At 42.0% G+C, this 19,029-nt stretch overlaps 1 long non-coding RNA gene across 1 annotated transcript in view; it reads left to right on the top strand.

Annotated features, from left to right (window-relative positions):
* The first annotated feature begins 2,000 nt into the window (after window positions 1-2,000).
* Window positions 2,001-19,029, top strand: part of LOC122562093 — a 23,207-nt gene continuing 6,178 nt past the window's right edge. Inside the window, exons 1-2 of the long non-coding RNA XR_006315209.1 lie at window positions 2,001-2,053; window positions 5,102-5,261. This is a non-coding gene — a long non-coding RNA (uncharacterized LOC122562093). The remainder of the gene's footprint in view (window positions 2,054-5,101; window positions 5,262-19,029) is intronic.

Genomic DNA, 19,029 nt, shown 5'->3' with positions numbered 1-19,029 from the left:
GACAATGCATAATAAAATTGTAGTTTTACTTCTTCAGGCGAATGCAAACTTGTTTTCATGACATCTCAACAAAGTGAATGAGCTACTTTCAGAATTCACACACACTTACTGGCCATACACACTTGGAGCTTTTTGATGGAATAGGATCTTTCACTGAATCCAAAATGTAATTGAGCAAAATAGAAATTTATCTTTTACCATCCACCGTACCAAAATTTGACACTTCAGCAGGGTTGCAGCATTTAGAACCTATTCAAATACGATGAGATGAATTTTCCCATCTTCTGGCAAAGTGGTTTTTTCAAGTCAGATTCATGGCATCAGATTCTCCATAGTCCATGATAACATTTCCCATTGAATCTTCTGCTCTTTGTTTCATTAAATAATGTGACAATGCTGTCACTTTAACAAGATTATTTTGTCCTTGGGACTTTTTAAGTGAGGTGCTGAGAGATCTGTAAAGAGACAGATTTAACAATGGCAGTGGAGTAGCCAGTTCTCCCAGTTCAGTTTGTTTTAGCTGTGACAGTGAGAGGCTGCTTCATCTTGGGATAAAGGGTTTGTCATGTGATGAGAGAATGATGACGATGGAGCTTAGAGGGATGAGGGGAGATTAGATTAGGATTTCTACAGTGTGGAAACAGGGTCTTCGGCCTAACAAGTCCACATTGACCCTCCAAAGAGTAACCCATCCAGACCCATTCCCCTCTGACTAATGCACCTAACACTATGGGCAATTTAGCATGGCCAATTCACCTGACCTGCACATCTTTGGACTGTGGGAGGAAACCGGAGCACCCAGAGGAAACCCACGCAGACACGGGGAGAACGTGCAAACTCCACACAGACAGTCGTCTGAAGCTGGAATTGAACCTGGGACCCTGGTGCTGTGAGGCAGCAGTGCTAACCACTGAGCCACTGTGCCACCAAAATCAGATCTCTGAAATTTACAGAATATGAGAGGTCTGGATAGAGTGGGCATGGAGTAGGTGTTTTCACTAGTATGACAGACTAGGACATGAGGGCCCAACCTCAGAGTGAAGGCACAACCCTTGAGAACTGAGATGAGGAGGAATTTCTTTAGCCAGGGGGTGATGAATCTGGAACTTATTGGCACAGATGGTTGAGGAGACCAAGTTATTGAGTGTACTTAAGACAGGGACAGCTAGGTTCTTGATTAGTGAGGGGATCAACAGTAACGGGAGAAGGCAGGAGAATGGGATTGAGAAACATATCAGCCATGAGCGAATCTATTTTCTACACTTTTATTTTATTGGAGTCATCCTCTGAAATGGTCTTGCATGCCCGTCAGTTCAAGGGGAATTATAGATAGATAACAAATTCTGGCCTTGTCAGTTATGCTTATGTAGGAATTAAAAATAATATTTCCAGAAATTGCTTTGTTATGCATAGGAGAAGTGTATCACAGAAAAAAGTAACTGGGCAACCAAAGGACAGATTGATCAAATCTGCAGGCTGTAAGTCCACAGAGAAATTAGACAGCTGTGTATTCTGGAAAGATAGGTCTGGTGGATGGAGCTAGTAGCCACTGGATATTTGGGCACTGAAGAAAGATTGGCAGGATCTTGAGAAGGTCATTATATGATTCTGTGGTAGTAATTCTTGTCAGGATTTGAACATTAAGAGGAATATATTGAGACCTTAGAAGGCACTCACTTAAGATTGTCTAAAAGTTCAAATACAGGAAAAGTAAAATTGTATTTTTTGGTATGCATCCAGAAGGGAAGGACACAAGGTCATGGACATAATTGACAATGTGAATAAATAACTGACTGCATGACATTAAAACAAAAGTGATATTTCTTTCTAACGCAAGAAACATTTACAGGAAAACTGTGTTGTTATATGAAAATAGAATAGAAAGCAGACAGGTAGGCTTTAAGAGGCGGTTTTTATGGGAGGAGCGAACAGTGATTAGGCAGACGGACTATGGAAAGAATGTTGATGCATGTAGGCAAAGCAGGTAAAGGCATGACTGTTAATAATGAAGCAAAAGTACTTTGGGACAATGTGAACCCATCAAAAAGGGGAGGTAAGTTAAAATATTTGTAGTCATTTTAACAAGGTCAGACAGGTCATAGAATGTGAGTTCCATGGTTGAGGCTATTAACCTGATCCAGTCAGGGAGCCCTGGCTGACAAAATAAACAGGATTGTCAGAGGTTCTGTTCAGTCTGAGGTCAGTTTTGAGAAAACCAGACCAGTGTCAGGTACTATTGACATGTAAATAAATGGTGCCTTGGTGACCAAATACCAGTCTCTGTGGAGTTATGTCAGTATCAAATAACATTGAAGCAGGAAGTTAACTTTTTCAGTTCAAGTTTTAGCAGAGGTGTCATGAGAACCAGACAAGTGGCATGGTTTGGCAATTTGAATCTTTTAAGGAAACTATGTGCCTTCACTAACAGTGTTCCTGCTTTTGAATCACTTTATCTTGGTGACTGTCGTGCTTTTTAACAAGGTCAGCCAACTGGATCTTGGAATATGAGTTCCCTAACTGGGGCTGTTAATCTGGTCCAATCAGGAAGCCCTCACTGACAGATAAAAAGGTCAGTGTCAGAGATGCCCTCACTCTGGTGCATGGCTCTGTACGAGGCAGTGCTATTGCTCATGTGTAAATAAAAGGTGACTCGGTGATAGGATACAGCTGCTGTGCAGATATTTCTGTGTCTCAGGGCTCAGTCAGCTAAATGGGTGAGAAGGGATGATTGTATCTGAAAGGTCAATTTCAACACTGTTTCATAGGAGAAGAATGATGAATGTTAGCTGCTAGCTGAACAAGCTAAAGTGTTGGTTTCTTAAATACTAAGCAGAGCTTAACCGTTCCAATGATGCAGTGTTGACATGTAGATGATCCCTCTGAGAACCAATATTGTGCTATATAATTGGTAATCTTACCATCTGATAATTTTAGATTCCAACTGAAGAAGATCTTTTGTTGGAACTCTTGCTGAGGTTGGATCCACACATAAACAGAATTACCCTTCCAATAAATTTCTGACTTCCCCACACATTCCTGGTCATTGAGCCCGTCTATGTTGATCGCTGACCTATAAATCTGACCTCAGCATACATCCTAAACCCTGCATCTGATCCACTGATCTCTCCATGAATACCATCTGTGCATCTGATCTCTCCCAGAACACCACCAGTCCATCTAACTGCACTGATATCCACCTCTACTCTGGTGGTTTCGTCCCCCCAGCACTATCAAACATAACTGTTCCTTGGCAGGAGGCTCCTTTACAGCAATATTCCTTATGAAGGGCTTATGCCCAAAACGTTGACTCTCCTGCTCCTCAGATGCTACCTGACCTGCTGTGCTTTGTCAGCACCACACTTTTCGACAACAGCAATAGGGAGCCAAGTCTATCATTCAAATTAATGTTTCAAGTCCGGATGACTCATTTATCAGAGCCCTCTCTCCGTGGGTGCTACCTAACCTGCTGTGATTTCCAGCATTTTATGTTTTTGATACATCTGCAGTAATTTACTCCTATCCTCTGCCAATCAAACTAGCTTCTGGGGAGAAAGGTGCTGTTAACCTTTCTTGAAAACACACACAACGCACAGGAAAAATTTAGGGGAGCCCAAAAATCTGGACTGTTGACCATAACTCAGATCCACCCATCCCATTTGGAAATCCTACCCCAGTAAATAATAGGCCCTTTATGCTTCACCATATATCTCACATAAAAATCTCTTTGATCGAAACTTAAGTCAAATACTAATTCTTCACCTCAGCCGCACCTCACTCACATCAATCCTACTCACACTGTCTATTTCAGTTTTTATTTCAAAACGCTTTTTGACAGCTTGCTGTATGAACAGCACCTTAAGAGATAATGGATAGCTACACTTATGCCTTTGCTGAAATTTTAATCAATTATTGACCTGTATAGTAACACTTTAGAAGTCAAAGTTTAGCAGGGAAAGTCAACAAGGAAAGTAATTGGCTGTTTGTTCCATTTCTTTCATTTTCAGTCATTGGGTCCTGATGCTGTATGATTACTTGTCTTAATACCCAAGGGCAATAGGCTGGGCAATAAATACTGGCCTTGCTTGAGATGAAAGAATGAAAAGGTAATTTAATCAGCCCAAAACAGCTTCAAAGTAAGACTGGATCCGCAAGTTTAACCGGATAATCTGGGAAAGTCCAGATAAATGAATATTTGTACAGTGGTAAAGAGTAAGATGCTTTTTTTGATTAATGATATAAACAGTTTAGTCTGAATTCCAAAACATGGAAAGTCCCTGTAGCTTTTAGAGTCAATGTGAATGGGTAGATTATCTTCGAAAATTAAGATTTGAAAGTTTAATAAGTTGTGTAATATCAGCAAGAAAAGCAACTAAATCTAATAGCTCCCGAAAGCAGGTGAAGGGTGTGAATACTCCACTCTATTCACTGATACAAGCAGCTTGGAGATTCCTTCCTGAACCTGATTATTACCAAGCTTGCATCATACAGTAATGCTACTCAGCCTGTTGAGTAACTGCACAGATGCTCTAAAACCATGAGAGGCTGCCATATGTTTTAACAAACCTAAAGAGTTAAATATGGTGCTACAAAAGTTTAATGACATCCCACAAGTAGTTAAGGATAGGGAATTCAACTTAAAATTCCAAATCCCACCAAAAGCACGACTAGCTTCAGGCATTATTCAATGCAGCACACTTCAGACAGTCAAAGATCTCTGTCACTCGAAATTATGGGTATACTTCACCTATACATATTTAGCACCATTGCAAGCATTCCAACCACACCAGCCTGCTCACCTCAAAAATCATTCCTTTTGACAGTCAGGATGGAAATCGCGAAGACTCATGTCACTCCTGACCACAGACCCCTTCTCCTCAGCTCCCAAGCTAAGTACAGTGGCCCTTTTCCAGATGTACACCAATGGCTTTGTTCCTTGACTTGAGCAGAGAGGTCCCACCCCAAAATGAGAAGACCGAGCCCCCAGAGCCCAATGGTCCAAGTAATAAAGGCCTGATATGACTCCATCTTGAGCCATATTGACAGCCTTATCAACTGAATGTGTGGCATTGTATTGACTGACATACTTTCTTCTCACTTATAGGACATGCTCATCTCAGGCAAGGCCAGGAGCTACCTGTAAGGGACAGGTACACTTGCATGTGCTTAGCCCTATTGATATGATGCGATGGGACTTGGTGATCAAGGAGGTGGTCATAGCCTGCAGCAGGACTGAAAGCATGAACATGACAACGTGCTTATAAGTAAGGTCCATCCTCCTCATTCCACCATTATTTCTGATTTACAAGCTTCCATTTGTACCATTTCCTTCTCTCACTACAACACTTCTACCGCGCCTTGCTCATTTTTGTTTCTCTAGAGCTGACAACTGGCGGGACAGTGGTAGAAAAGCCATAAAAAAAGAATTGATGTTAAAAAGAGCACCCATCCACCAGCTCAGATACTGAATTGGTGGGTGACATAGATAGCAGTCAGACTGCAGTCACCTGCATCAAAATGGTCAGTCTGAAGCTCACCCTGCTGAACCCACAGCTACTCAAGGGCACTCTCCAGAGCTAAATGTAATCTCCCCCCAATTAAAGCTGGCAGCCTGTCACCAACCATGCTGCAGTCTTTGGGTTAGCTTGGCACTGGAGCACTAAGACCCACAAAGGCAAATGGAAGATAGCCACTGAACACACAGGAATGATTAAGTTCTGTAAGGAGTATGGCATACTGAAGTTTATAAATTTAATTAGGAGTGTCTATTTTGAGGTGTATTTTAGTTTTGCATTGTGGCCACACAGATTCTGTAATGGTCAGTGACAGAAAGGGAAGGTTGCATATGGGAAGAGGGAATTCAGATTGAGTTCATTGATTTCACGGTTTGATAAGTTCTTCACAGTTGGATGTGTCAGAAAGACAGTGTCTAGACTACTTACTTCCTTTATCCTCTGGTCCCTCCTCTCTCTGCCTGTCAACCGATTATCGTATAGCTGCTTGACAGGACAGTGGCACAATGAGGGTGAGGTTAGAACATAGAAAATGCAGCGCAGAACAGGCCCTTCTCAATGTTGCACCAACCTGTGAACTATTCTCAGCTCGTCCCCCTACACTACCCCATCATCATCCATGTGCTAATCCAAGGATTGTTTAAATCTCCCTAATGTGGCTGAGTTAACTACATTGGCAGGTAGGGCATTCCACACCCTTACCACTCTCTGAGTAAAGAACCCACCTCTGACATCTGTCTTAAATCTACCACTCCTCAATTTGTAGTTATGCCCCCTCATTCAAGCTGACATTGTCATCCTAGGAAAAAGACTTGCACTGTCTACCCTATCTAATCCTCTGATCATCTTGTATATCTCTATCAAATCCCCTCTTAGCCTTCTTTTTTGTTAAGATTAGATTAGATTACATTACAGTGTGGAAACAGGCCCTTCGGCCCAACAAGTCCACACCGACCCGCCGAAGCGAAACCCACCCATACCCCTACATTTACCCCTTACCTAACACTACGGGCAATTTAGCATGGCCAATTCACCTGACCCTGCACATCTTTGGAATGTGGGAGGAAACCGGAGCACCCGGAGGAAACCCACGCAGACACGGGGAGAACGTGCAAACTCCACACAGTCAGTCGCCTGAGGCGGGAATTGAACCCGGGTCTCAGGCGCTGTGAGGCAGCAGTGCTAACCACTGTGCCACCGTGCCGCCCATTCTTCTTTCCAATGAGAACAGACCCAAGTCTCTCAGCCTTTCTATGCAGTGAGCAGCATATCCTAACATCAGATATTGCAGGGCTCTGCTAGAGAGGTTCAGGCAGTGGATGTTTCATTTCAGCATGCCAATGTTCTCTCTGCTCTATCACATCTCATGTGACAATATATGTTTCATTGAATGCTTTCTGCTTACATGTGCATGGGTTCCACATTGGAATCATCAGTAATGCCATCAGTGAATAGATCTTTCTGCCAAATTACCACTTATCAATTTGCAATGGTGGCTCAAGTCTAGATGACATGGTGTCTGATGCACTGAGTATGGTCCATCGCTGGCCGGGCTTTGGGGGATTGGAATCTCATTCAGTTATGGTACATGCAATACATACAAAGTAAAATGTGAGCAGACACTGAAATTCTGCCAGTGTAAGGAAGCTGGCAATTCTTTTAAAACCCTATCATAATGGAATGAAATCTTGTTTGCCCACTTCAGATAGTAACTTTCCTTACATAAGAGTGGACAGCAAACTGTGACATATTGCAACTCTGTACTGGTCCTGCACTGAAAAAGGCCAACACATAAAAAAAACATGGCCACTGTGACTTCAACAAAGCGGTTGTCACTCTGTTCTGAGTTTGCCTGTTTGTTTGCAGTATGTGATTGATTTCAGTGAGGGCTTATTTACTGAAGTGCAAAAATGCTAAAAGTAAAATCCCACACATGGTTTGTCACTGGAGTTCTGGAGTGATTGTGATGAGGTCAGCCAGGTGGACTTCATAGAATATGAGTTCCCTGATTGGAACTGTTAATCTGGTCCAATCAGAGAGCCCTGGCTGACAGATAAGAACAGGAGCATCAGGCTGGCATGGTGGCTTAGTGGTTAGCACTGCTGCCTCATAGTGCCACGGATCCAGGTTTGATTCCAGCCTCGGGTGACTCTCCGTGTGTAGCTTGCAAATTCTCCCTGTGTCTGTATGGGTTTCTTCTGGGTGCTCCATTTTCCTCCCACAATCCAAAGATGTACAGGTCAGGTGGATTGGCCAGGCTAAGTTACCTATAGTGTTATGTGCATTAGTCAGGGGTAAATGTAGGGTAGGGGAATGGGATTCGGTGGGTTACTGTACGGAGGGTCGGTGTGACCTTGTTGGGCCAAATGGCCTGTTTCCATACTGTACGGAATTTGAAAAAAAAAAAAATGATCACACAGCATTGCCTTTTGTGAAGGGCACTGCTTGTCACTGGCCACTCGGGTGTTTCCTTTCTTCTTGGTGGTGGAAATTGAATAAAGATTCATAAACCTTGTGTCTTTCACTGTGTCTCACACCTGCACACACACAACATGGGTGCTGGGGAAAAAATAAGCACTACAGCAGTTAGGCAATAGTGTGGGGGTTAATATTAAATAAAAAAGAACAGGAGTGTCAAACATCCTTTTCACTCTGAGAGCTGGCTGTCAAGGACTTCCATGTGTAAATAAATAGTGACTTGGTGATGGGATACCAGCCTCTGTGGAGTTTTGTCAGGTTCAGTTCGATGAATTCCTTCTTGAATGCCCAGCTGAATATGGTGTCCTGGAGAGAGCCCTTCTCCAATACTCTTCCTTTGTCTCCCCACGTTTATTTTTAGCAGATTGTTCTGCTCTGCATGAGTTCTCCTAATCAGGCTGATGGTCTCAGTCATGCTGTATTCCAGGCAAACATTTACTTCTGCATTCAGGCCTGGAAGAACTCAATTGTGCAGAATCCTTAAAGTCAGCATCAAGTGTTACAATACCTGCCATTCCACTCATTGTACTTACTTACTCACTCATTGCAACAGTGAATAGCAATCAATCAGCAAGTAAATTGGAGGTGGCTGAAGATATGTTCAAATAGTGCTGGAGACAGCGGTTTAAGTGGAAATGTTACAACTTGCAGTTGAAGTGGTTGTCCTCTGCCTGAATTTAAGAGAGAGCATTAACAGAATTCTAAACTACCAGCATCAAATTCAAAATCAGAATTACATGCTGTTGGGTTTTTACAAAGCCTGATAACACCTTCATTAATGCAGTGTCCACAGTGACTCACACCAGAAGTGTGTTACATGGACACCACTTTGGATGTTTAGAAGTACCAACAGCACCCAGAAAGGAGATGTTACACATCCAAAGTTTGTACCTGAAGTATTTTCACATGCTGTGTTTGTACTAGGTCATGAGTCTAGAATGATTAATGCTCGAGATTGTATTGGGCTCAAGCAATTTATTAATGTCACATGGTGCTGGGTAGAGAATCATGGAGTTGAGGTGAAGATCCCAGTCTAACCATTCTGATTGCTAACATATAATAGTCTATATTTTATTCAACAGGCAAATGTCTCGACTTATTAAGATTCACAGTTGTTTTATCCTGTACAGCTGATAAGCAAACAGGTCCTTAGATTCAATATTATTGAAGCCCTGATTAATTTTTCATTAGTTTTATTTTATTCTTTCATCAATTTTGATTTGGAGCTTTGAACTAGGAACTGAGCTAAAGATGACTTTTGAACTGTGGGTAACAGTTTGTAATAAAATAATAACAGAACAGACAAGCTTTTGTTTATAGACAATAGGTGCAGGAGTAGGCCATTCTGCCCTTTGAGCCAGCACCACCATTCATTATGATCATGGCTGATCATCCACAATCAGTGTCCTGTTCCTGCCTTATCCCCATAACCCTTGATTCCACTATCCTTAAGAGCTCTATCCAACTCTTTCTTGAAAATATCCAGAGACTTGGCCTCCACAGCCTTCTGGGGCAGAGCATTCCATACACCCACAACTCTCTGGGTGAAGAAGTTTCCCCTCAACTCTGTTCTAAATGGTCTACCCCTTATTTCTAAACTGTGTCCTCTGGTTCGGGACTCACCCATTAGCGGATCACCCATTCATGATGCCAGGCCAGAAGTTAATTGTACATTGCCTATTGATCAAAAGGTTCTTCAGGCACATTGTCACTGGGGAAGAGCATGATGTCAGAAGTTGGCTATTAAAGCGGTCAGTACGAGGGAATTAGTTTCAACAAGTCTGGAGAAGCCCTTGTGCTCAAGCAGATGGCAGATGTTGAATGATAACTGGGGCCTCTGGAAGACCTGGTCACTTTGCCAGGGAGTGCTCAGAGTTTGAACTGGGTTTTGGACTGTGTTTCCAGAAAAAAGGAATTTGGCTGTTGGTTCTACAGCATGAAGTTTGCTGCCTAACCTTCTAACAGAAGGTCAGAGAATTTAAAACTAAATAAAAGTATTACTGCCTTTATTTGATTGAACATCAAAGGTGACCTGAGTCAACATCTTCAGTAAATCAACCAAGAAACTATCATCTGTGCCTGTAGAACAACCCATTGTGCAATCACTTACATAATCTGGTCAGTTTTGTTATTTTCTTTTATTTATCCTTTAGTTATGTTTGTTTGTATGTCAAATATGTGAATGGGCCTGAAAAAAAAGGTTTCTGTTCTTATAGTATAGATCAATTAGCTTACTTTGTCATTTCACTTTGGTCTGCTATTGTATTGCGAATAAATTGCTAAGTATTTTGTTTAAGGTATTAACCAGTATCTAAGATTGATTATTCACAAAGTCCAGGGTTGGTTATTCAAAAGCCTGGGAATGAACTATTGGGGTCAGTTTTGGGGGTCTTTGAAGTTTTAATTTTACTGTTCTGATTTGGTTTGGCTGTCTGTCTCAATATGCTAACAATCTGGAAAGGAGAACATGTGGCAACACTCTAATCGACAAACTGTTCATACGATCACGTACACCAGCCATTTCCTTTTGGAGGCTCACTGTGAATATTTTGGTAACCTTAACTTCAACAAACAAAGATGTCACAAACACTTGTGCAATAACATTACTGTTGATTCAGAGCATGGGAAATTCTAATATATTTTATCTCTCTTGTTTCCCAACAATTTAGATTAGATTTAGATTAGATTACATTACAGTGTAGAAACAGGCCCTTCGGCCCAACAAGTCCACACCGACCCGCCGAAGCGCAACCCACCCATACCCCTACATTTACCCCTTACTTACCTAACACTATGGGCAATTTAGCATGGCCAATTCACCTGACCTGCACATCTTTGGACTGTGGGAGGAAACTGGAGCACCCGGAGGAAACCCACACAGACACGGGGAGAACGATCAAACTCCACACAGTTAGTCGCCTGAGGCGGGAATTGAACCCGGGTCTCTGGCGCTGTGAGACAGCAGTGCTAACCACTGTGCCACCGTGCCGCCCGTGTCTTGTATTACAAATTCGCAAGCATTACATCATTAATTTAAGGGATTTATATCTTTGGGGAAAATGGGATATTTGATAATTAGTTGAAATAAGCTTATTGATGAATATCTCCTTAACAATCGTTAGCCAGTTTAATTCGAGACAATTTGATGACTGCATTACTAAACATACAAAGTAACATTACACGAACACATTAACCAATGCAAGTGGAATTACTGTGAAACAATTTGTGAACAAAGCTGATTATTACGTGATAAACTGGATTAAAACAAGACAGATATTTTTGCATCAAATGGCAATGTTATTGGCTACAATTCAAGTCATATCAGCCAGAATCTTTTCATAATGTTATTAGTGTTATATTGGTTTAAACATTTCTGCAGCCAACAGCAATAAAATGAAGTCAACAATGAGGCATGAATATTTTAAAATTGACTGAAGTCATATTTCTAATTTTATATTTGTGACATGAAAATTGGCACTTCAACTTTAGTACTTAACTGTCCTGCCTCTCCACACATTTATAAATTCCTATATTGCAAAGGATTTGTTCCTTCATTATCACTGTCAACATCCAACTCCCAAAAATGGCAAAGTTCTCAAGAATTTATCTTGTAATGTCATGACTGGAATATTGTGAGGCTTGCATGATGTGAGCTGTATCGAGATTTGCAACATCATAATGTGGGAAGTCCATCGAGGCTGAAATAATTGCACAGAGGTCAATGTCCTGTCACCACGTCATCCCTTATACACATGTACATAGTACATAAATGCTGACCAACCAGCTCAAAGCCAATCCCTAGAATGAGGAGACCATTTCAATCTCAATCTGTCAGCCAGGGCTCCCTAATTGATCCAGCTTAACAATCCAATCAAGGATCCCATAGTCAAAGAGATCCACCTGTCACTCATTCCAATCACTACAGAGACCTTCTCAATACTCGAAGCAACTTATTGCATCTTTCATGCCTCTGCCAGATATCAGATTAGACTTTTCACTAGGCAGTAGCAAATTGTCTATTTAGGAGGATTATTGTTGGTTAAAGGCCTTATCAATTGCACAGCTTGCTTCTATAACATTCAGCTTGCTACCTTCCAAACATATCCAACACACTAAACAGCGAGAATTCTTGACATGAAGTCAAAATGGGTACATGGCAACTTCAGTTTTCCATTGGCTGTGACTTAATCTTCATGATGCTCAGCATGAATCAATATCTCAGGGCACATTCCATGGGCACCAATCACACGCATGTTTCATTCATGGACTTTAAACTAGATAGGCAGGAGGCTGGGAGAACACAACAAGCCAGGCAATATCAAGAGGTGGAGAAGTCAATGTTTCAGGTGTAGCCCTTCTTCGGGACTGGGGATGGATGTAGGTGGAGCTGCATTTGCTTTAGCATCCAGTAGTTGAGAACCTCCCAGGTTCATCATGGCACATCTCTGCTCCATTAGAAAACATAGAACTGCATTGTGAAGGGTAGCAGCAACTAGCATGGACGGCTGATGCTGTGACACTTTGCTTATAGGGACAGATACCCAGCTCACCTTTTAGACCAGGCTGCATCTCAGGGCTGCTCATTTGATTTCTTTGTGCTCACCCATCTACTGCCTACCTGCATCCTTCTGGCATCCTTGCTTTGCCTTGTGAATCAGCGCAGTCAAATAAACTGCCAACTTTCCTCACGAGGCAGCAGAAAATAGACTGTTTTCTAAACGGGGAAAGGCTTAAGAAATCTGAAACATGAAGGGAATTGAGAGTCAGGATTCTTTTAAAGCTAACATGCAGATTTAGTTAACAGTCAGGAAGGCGAATGCAATATTAACAATCATTTCCAGAAAGCTAGTTTAGAAGAGTGGAGATGTACTGCTGAGACTGTACAAAACTTTCTTCAGGCCCCATTTGGAATATAGTCAGCAATTTTGGATCCTGGATCTAAGAAAGAATGCATTGGCCCTGGAGGAGGTCCATAAGAGGTTTGCAAGAATGATCCTAGGTTTGAAGTGTTTGTCATATGAGGAGCAGAGGAGGACTCTGGGTTTATGCTCAATTGAGTTTGGAAGGATGAAGGGAGATCTCATTGAAACTTACAGATTGCAGAGAGGCCTGGATAGAGTGGATGTGGAGAAGATGTTTCTACTATTCAGAGAGACTAAACTTGAAGGCACAAAATCAGATTGAAGGGATGACCCTTTCGAACTGAGAGGAGAAGGAATTTCTTCAGCCGGAGGGTGGCGAATCTGTGGAAATTTATGCCACAGAAGGCTCTGGAAGCCAAGTCATTGAGTGTATTTAAGATAGAGATATATAGACTCTTGATTGGTAAGGGGATTTCTCCATAAAGGCAGTAGAATGAGGTTGAGAAGCTATGATTGAATGGGGGAGCAGACATGGTGGGCCAAATGACCTAATTTTGCTCCGACATGTTATGGTTTAAAGAAAGTAAAACTCAGCTCTCTGTGGCTAAACTTTATTTGCTTATCACCCATTATACATATTGTTTATTTGCCTGCAATTTTAATCTGTAATTATATAAGATTGTTACATGTCCCCTAGAGATTTAGAGACCAGAAACAATTCTTATCGAAGGATACAGCTGTCGTATCAGTTTCCTGCAACCATTCTCTTGTGGGATCCATGGTTACTAGATTCATGCCCAAAGTTTTGATAATTGACTAACTTTTAGGTTTTGTTTTAGTTTTACAATAGAATAGAATGCAGAACAGTAAATTACTTTCACTTGTATTTTTTACAAAAATATCATGAAAAGTGTTTAAGTTTTCAGGCTCTGACATCTATATTGATAACAGAAGTCATATATTAAAAAAATTAAGACAATGTCCATCTTTATTTAAATCATGGCTCATGGGTTGCTAAGGTCAAGGACCCACATTTTACAACACTGCAGAGAGCCAATATCGGAGCCTGCTTTATCTCGGGCCATTGGAAAACTGGGCCGGACCACCACGCTGCCAAAGACACCACACAGCCACCTCAGGACCCCACCTCATCACGGAAACTACTGCTGAAGTAACTGTTCAGAATTTTGTCTTATCCATCCTTTTAAACAGTTTAGTTTGAGTTTCTGTTGATGAGACAATAAAAATTTAAGACTGCTGCTTACAGCAAAATGAGTTTAATGACCTGAAGGATATATAAAACTGCTGGAAAACCTGTGTCAAAGAATTGTATTTGTTTTGATTTGATATGCATAATTAACAGTCAACTTTAACTCTACAAAGAAAAAAATTAAATTCAGCAGCTCTAACTAAGTACCTCAACGATGTCTGACCCATTTCCTGCCTTCATCTCCTCTCTTCCCTCCCACAACAGCGATAGGTTTTGCCTCATCCTCACCTACCAGCCCACCATTAGCTGCCATTCTAAAGCACCATTAGTTGTCATTGCTGCACCCTCCAGTCAATTAATTTAAGATGTGTCTAGACAGATGCATGAGTAGGTAGGGAGCAGAGGGGTACAGATGCATAGGAATTTGGATTGGCTCAGGCTTGGAGGGCCGAAGGGCTTGTTCCTGGACTGTAAATTTTCTTTGTTCTTCTTTGTTCTTTGTATCATGTTCTACATTTAGTTTTAAAGAGAGAAGAGTGTGTCTAAAGTTAGCATTTTAAACTTAAATAACGGTAATTGTGTGAGCATGAAAAGTGAGCTGGCTGAATTAATTGGCTTACAAGCTAGAGAATAGATCAACAGAGGAGCATGTAAGGGGATATTTCAAACTATTTGAAATGGATATATCTATATAAAGAAAGGTTTTAAGAGGAGCACACATTACATGAAATAACTCCACGAAAGTCGGTATCCCATCACTAAGTCACCTTTTATTTATACATACATAGTACATGACACAGACCCAGCTGGCACAGTGCTGGCTCTGAGAGTGAGCAGAACCCTTGACGCTTCTGTTTATATCTGTCAGCCAGGACTCCCTGATTGGACCAGGTTAACAGAGTCATTCAGGGAACCCATATTCAGTGAGATCCTCATGTTAGAGCGCAATCTAACTACTACACTACCCATGTTTAAACTAAAGAAGTTAAGAAAACTGTGACTGGAGGCAGGTTTTCATTGGTGTACTATAGGGACCAGTGTTGTTTGTGATATATAGAAACTATATAGTAGGAAATGTGTGGGGAATGATGAGTTAGTCTGCAGATAACATGAAGATTGGCCATGTGATTGATGTGGAGGAAGAAGGTCTTAGATTACAGGAGGATATAAATGGATTGGTCAGATAGACATATCAGTGGTAGTTGGAATTTAAACCTTAAAAATGTGAGATGATGCACTTTGGAAGAAGCAACAAGGCAAGGGAGTATTCAACGAATGAGAGCACGCAAGGAAGCTTAGAAGAGAAAAGGGATTTTAGGGGCTTGTCTGCAAATTCCTGACTTGAGCAGGACAGGTTAGTTGGGTAGTTAAGAAGGCATACAAGACTCCTGTCTTTATCAGATTTTAAGAGCAGGGAGGTTCTGCTGAAAGTGGTTAAGCCTCAGCTGGAGTACAGTGTGCAGTTCTGAACACTGCAATAGAGAAAGGATGTGATTGCACTGGAGAGGGTGCAGAGGAGAGTCACCAGGATGTTACCTGAGATGGAGCAGTTTAGCTATGAAGAGATTATGGATACGCTTGGGGTTTTTTTTAGCACAGAGAAAGCTGAGCGTGGACCAGATGGAGGTGTATAAGATTATAAGGGGCATGGACATGGTGAAAGAAAGCAGCCGTTCCCCTTAGCTGAAGGCTCAATAACAAGCGGACAAAATATTCAGGTGAAAGGGAGGAGATTTAGAAGGGATTCGAAGAAACGAAAATTCACCAAGAGTGTGTGGGAACCTGGGAGTGTATTAAGGCGAGAAACCCCACAATCTTTAAAAAGTCCTTAGATGAGTGTGTAAAATATTCAAAGCTACAGGTCAAGTGCTGGGAAGTGGGACAAAAGTAAATTTAGAGTAGATTTTGTCAGAATGGTTGAAGGAACTCTGCTGTGCTGTATAATTCTACGATTCTATGGAAGCATCAGATTTAAGGAAAAGGACATGTGGTAGGTCAAATGATTAATCAGAATGTAAAGAACTGAAGAGAAAGACTGGAAGATTAATCAGGAACTTGAAATTAGACTATGAGAGGAAGCTAGACATCGAAACATAAATAGCAAGATTGTCTACAGACATTTGAAAAAGGAAAAAGTACGTGAAGTTAGTATTAGTCCTCTTGAGAGTCCTAAAGTGGAGTTGACAGTGGGTAATAAGGAAATGGCAGATGAAATAAATAAATAATTTGTTTCCATCTTCACATGGCTGTGAAATTCGGATGGACACGAAAAGTACCCGGTAACCATTGTAAATGAGGAAGTTGAAGGGAGAAAGGAACTGGTGAAATTACAGTTACTAGGATAGTGGTATTGAAAAATTGGTACAGCTGTGGTCTATCAAGTCTCTGGACTCTGATGGTCTCCATCCCAAGGCCTTGAAACAGGTTACTAATAAAGTAGTAGACATGTTGAAGTTGACTTTTACAATGTTTGTTCAATTCTGGAAATGTTGCAGAGGACTGCAAGGCAACAAATGTAACTCCTCTGTTCAAGAAAGCTGGAAACTGAAGGTTGAATTTTATCAGAACGTGGCTAACTGTCAATTTTAGTGAGTTTCTCTGTGTTGAAACTCTAAGAGGTTACCTCATATTACCAGCCTAGACTTGCCTCATTACCAAGGCACCACACTCCAAGATGTCCACATGTTATATCCTCTCACCCGTTGCATGTGAGGATACTTGCCACTGCCTGGACCTCCTTGGCTTCGGAGTGCTCCTGTAAAGCCCAACTGTGCACCAGGTTAGCTGCTGTCAGGCCAGAGTTGCCCTGCAAGATTCCTGTCAACTGACCTCGATGCATCAGACATAAGGAGGTTGGCACTCAGCTTTGTTGAAAAGGAACATGATGTCAAGATAGTTGGGAAGGTGCAGAGGATGCTGACCTCTTGCCTCAGGATTGGCAGAGGAGACTATGTCACCAGGTGATGCCAGCCTGGTATGAAGTTGCCACCCAGACAGGTGTTTCCTTGGTCAGGAGGAATGCCCAGCAATACAGGGAGAAGGTCAATGACCTTCCTTGCTCTGCAAGGGAAGGTAATACTATCCTTGTTTTCTGTCACTTCGCACTGACTCTAAATCTTCTACTACACACACACCTCCCACCAAGGCTTATGTTCTACTGGTCTCACATGCAACATTTTCCCTCATCCACTCTCAGCCACCCCAAAAACCAACACCATTTTCCCCCAGCAAAAACAGTAACCCTGCGCAGCCCCTACACTGCCTGAGAACTGCTCCCCTTAAACAATGGGGCATGGACATTTGGTTGAAGCAAATGGAATGTGTTTGCTACAAAGGCTTCTACCCACATGGTGTAAAATGAGATTAATGTAGCATAATGTTGTACAACAACATGTCCACTCCTTTGACTGATCACTGCTGACCCCATGACAAGCTGCATCACGGTGTGTCTGCCCTTAAAGACAAGACAGACACCCTCTGAGCCTTTAAACAGTGGTTGAGGGGGAGGAACCAAAAGGGCAAGACAAGGCAGGACAAGGTAGAGATGCTGTGAGTATCTGAACAGGTGGAAAGTAAGTGAGCACCAAGAAAGCAAGCGAGGCTCCCTGTGATGTAGCATGGTTCAATCTTTCAGTTGCAATCTGGTCCTGATGCCCAAAGGGTCTTGACAGTAGCTTTGCAATGAAATAGGTACATTGCAAAGTACAGCATGGAAATATAGCATTTTGTTGTAAGTAGATCGGAGATGTGGCATGAGAATGCAAGGAAGCTCACATGTGTCCAATATCAAAGCACGCGGAGGTGGGGTTTATGACATACCTGCCCTTGGAGCATGCCCTGAGATGTTGGTGACAGGTGTCCAGGATGGAAGCCAGGAGAAGCAAACACAAAGTTTGCGCTTTGATATCCTTTCTTTGACTCACCTGCCGATGAATTGCAGAGCTTGCTTTTCAAGCAAGTTCAAACATTTTAGTCTGAATATTCCAGCAGCGGATGCATCCCATCTTTCTCTATGGGAGATGAGAAAGTGTTGCTTTCGGATAGTGAATGCATATTCGTGTGTTAGAGTACATAAATCCCATGATGACAAGTGATGCCGGTACATTTTTCCTTGAAATCAAGTAGCCTCCAGTTTAATGAAAATCTTTATGGCAGTGTCAGTGAGCTGAGAGTGGTCATGGGATCAATTAGGGCTTGCTTGTGCAATAGTACAGTACTGAAGCTGCTGAAAAGAGAACTGACATCTTGCTTAGCTGCCCCCCTACCCATCTGTCTCCACCTCCCCATTCAGCCTGAATACTTTGCTGCTGTCAGTCCTCAACAAATAATCCCAACAAGACATTTTGTCAGGCTAAAAGGAGTTTTTTTTCATCACTTGTGTGATGTTGGCCCAGCCAGTATTTTTTGCCCGTCCTAGTTGCCCTTGAGAAGACGGTGGTGAGCTTCAATTTGAGTGGTTGTTGCATTTTCAGAGGAAAAATGAGGAACACAAATATAAAAATAATGAAAAGGCACTGAAGGGAGGGATGTGCAGATGGATAGATTCATAGAGTCATAGAGATGTACAGCACGGAAACAGACCCTTCGGTCCAACCCATCCATGCCGACCAGATATCCCAACCCAATCTAGTCCCACCTGCCAGCACCCGGCCCATATCCCTCCAAACCCTTCCTATTCATATACCCATCCAAATGCCTCTTAAATGTTGTAATTGTACCAGCCTCCACGACATCCTCAGGCAGCTCATTCCATACACGTACCACCCTCTGCGTGAAAAAATTGCCCCTTAGGTCTCTTTTATATCTTTTCCCTCTCACCTTAAACCTATGCCCTCTAGTTCTTGACTCCCCGATCCCAGGGAAAAGACTTTGTCAATTTATCCTATCCATGCCCCTCATAATTTTGTAAACCTCTATAAGGTCACTCCTTAGCCTCCCATGCTCCAGGAAAAACAACCTCAGCCTATTT

The sequence above is a fragment of the Chiloscyllium plagiosum genome, chromosome 24 (assembly GCF_004010195.1).
Source record: "Chiloscyllium plagiosum isolate BGI_BamShark_2017 chromosome 24, ASM401019v2, whole genome shotgun sequence".
Lineage (NCBI taxonomy): Eukaryota > Metazoa > Chordata > Chondrichthyes > Orectolobiformes > Hemiscylliidae > Chiloscyllium > Chiloscyllium plagiosum.
This window is presented reverse-complemented; position numbering and strand designations above follow the sequence as displayed.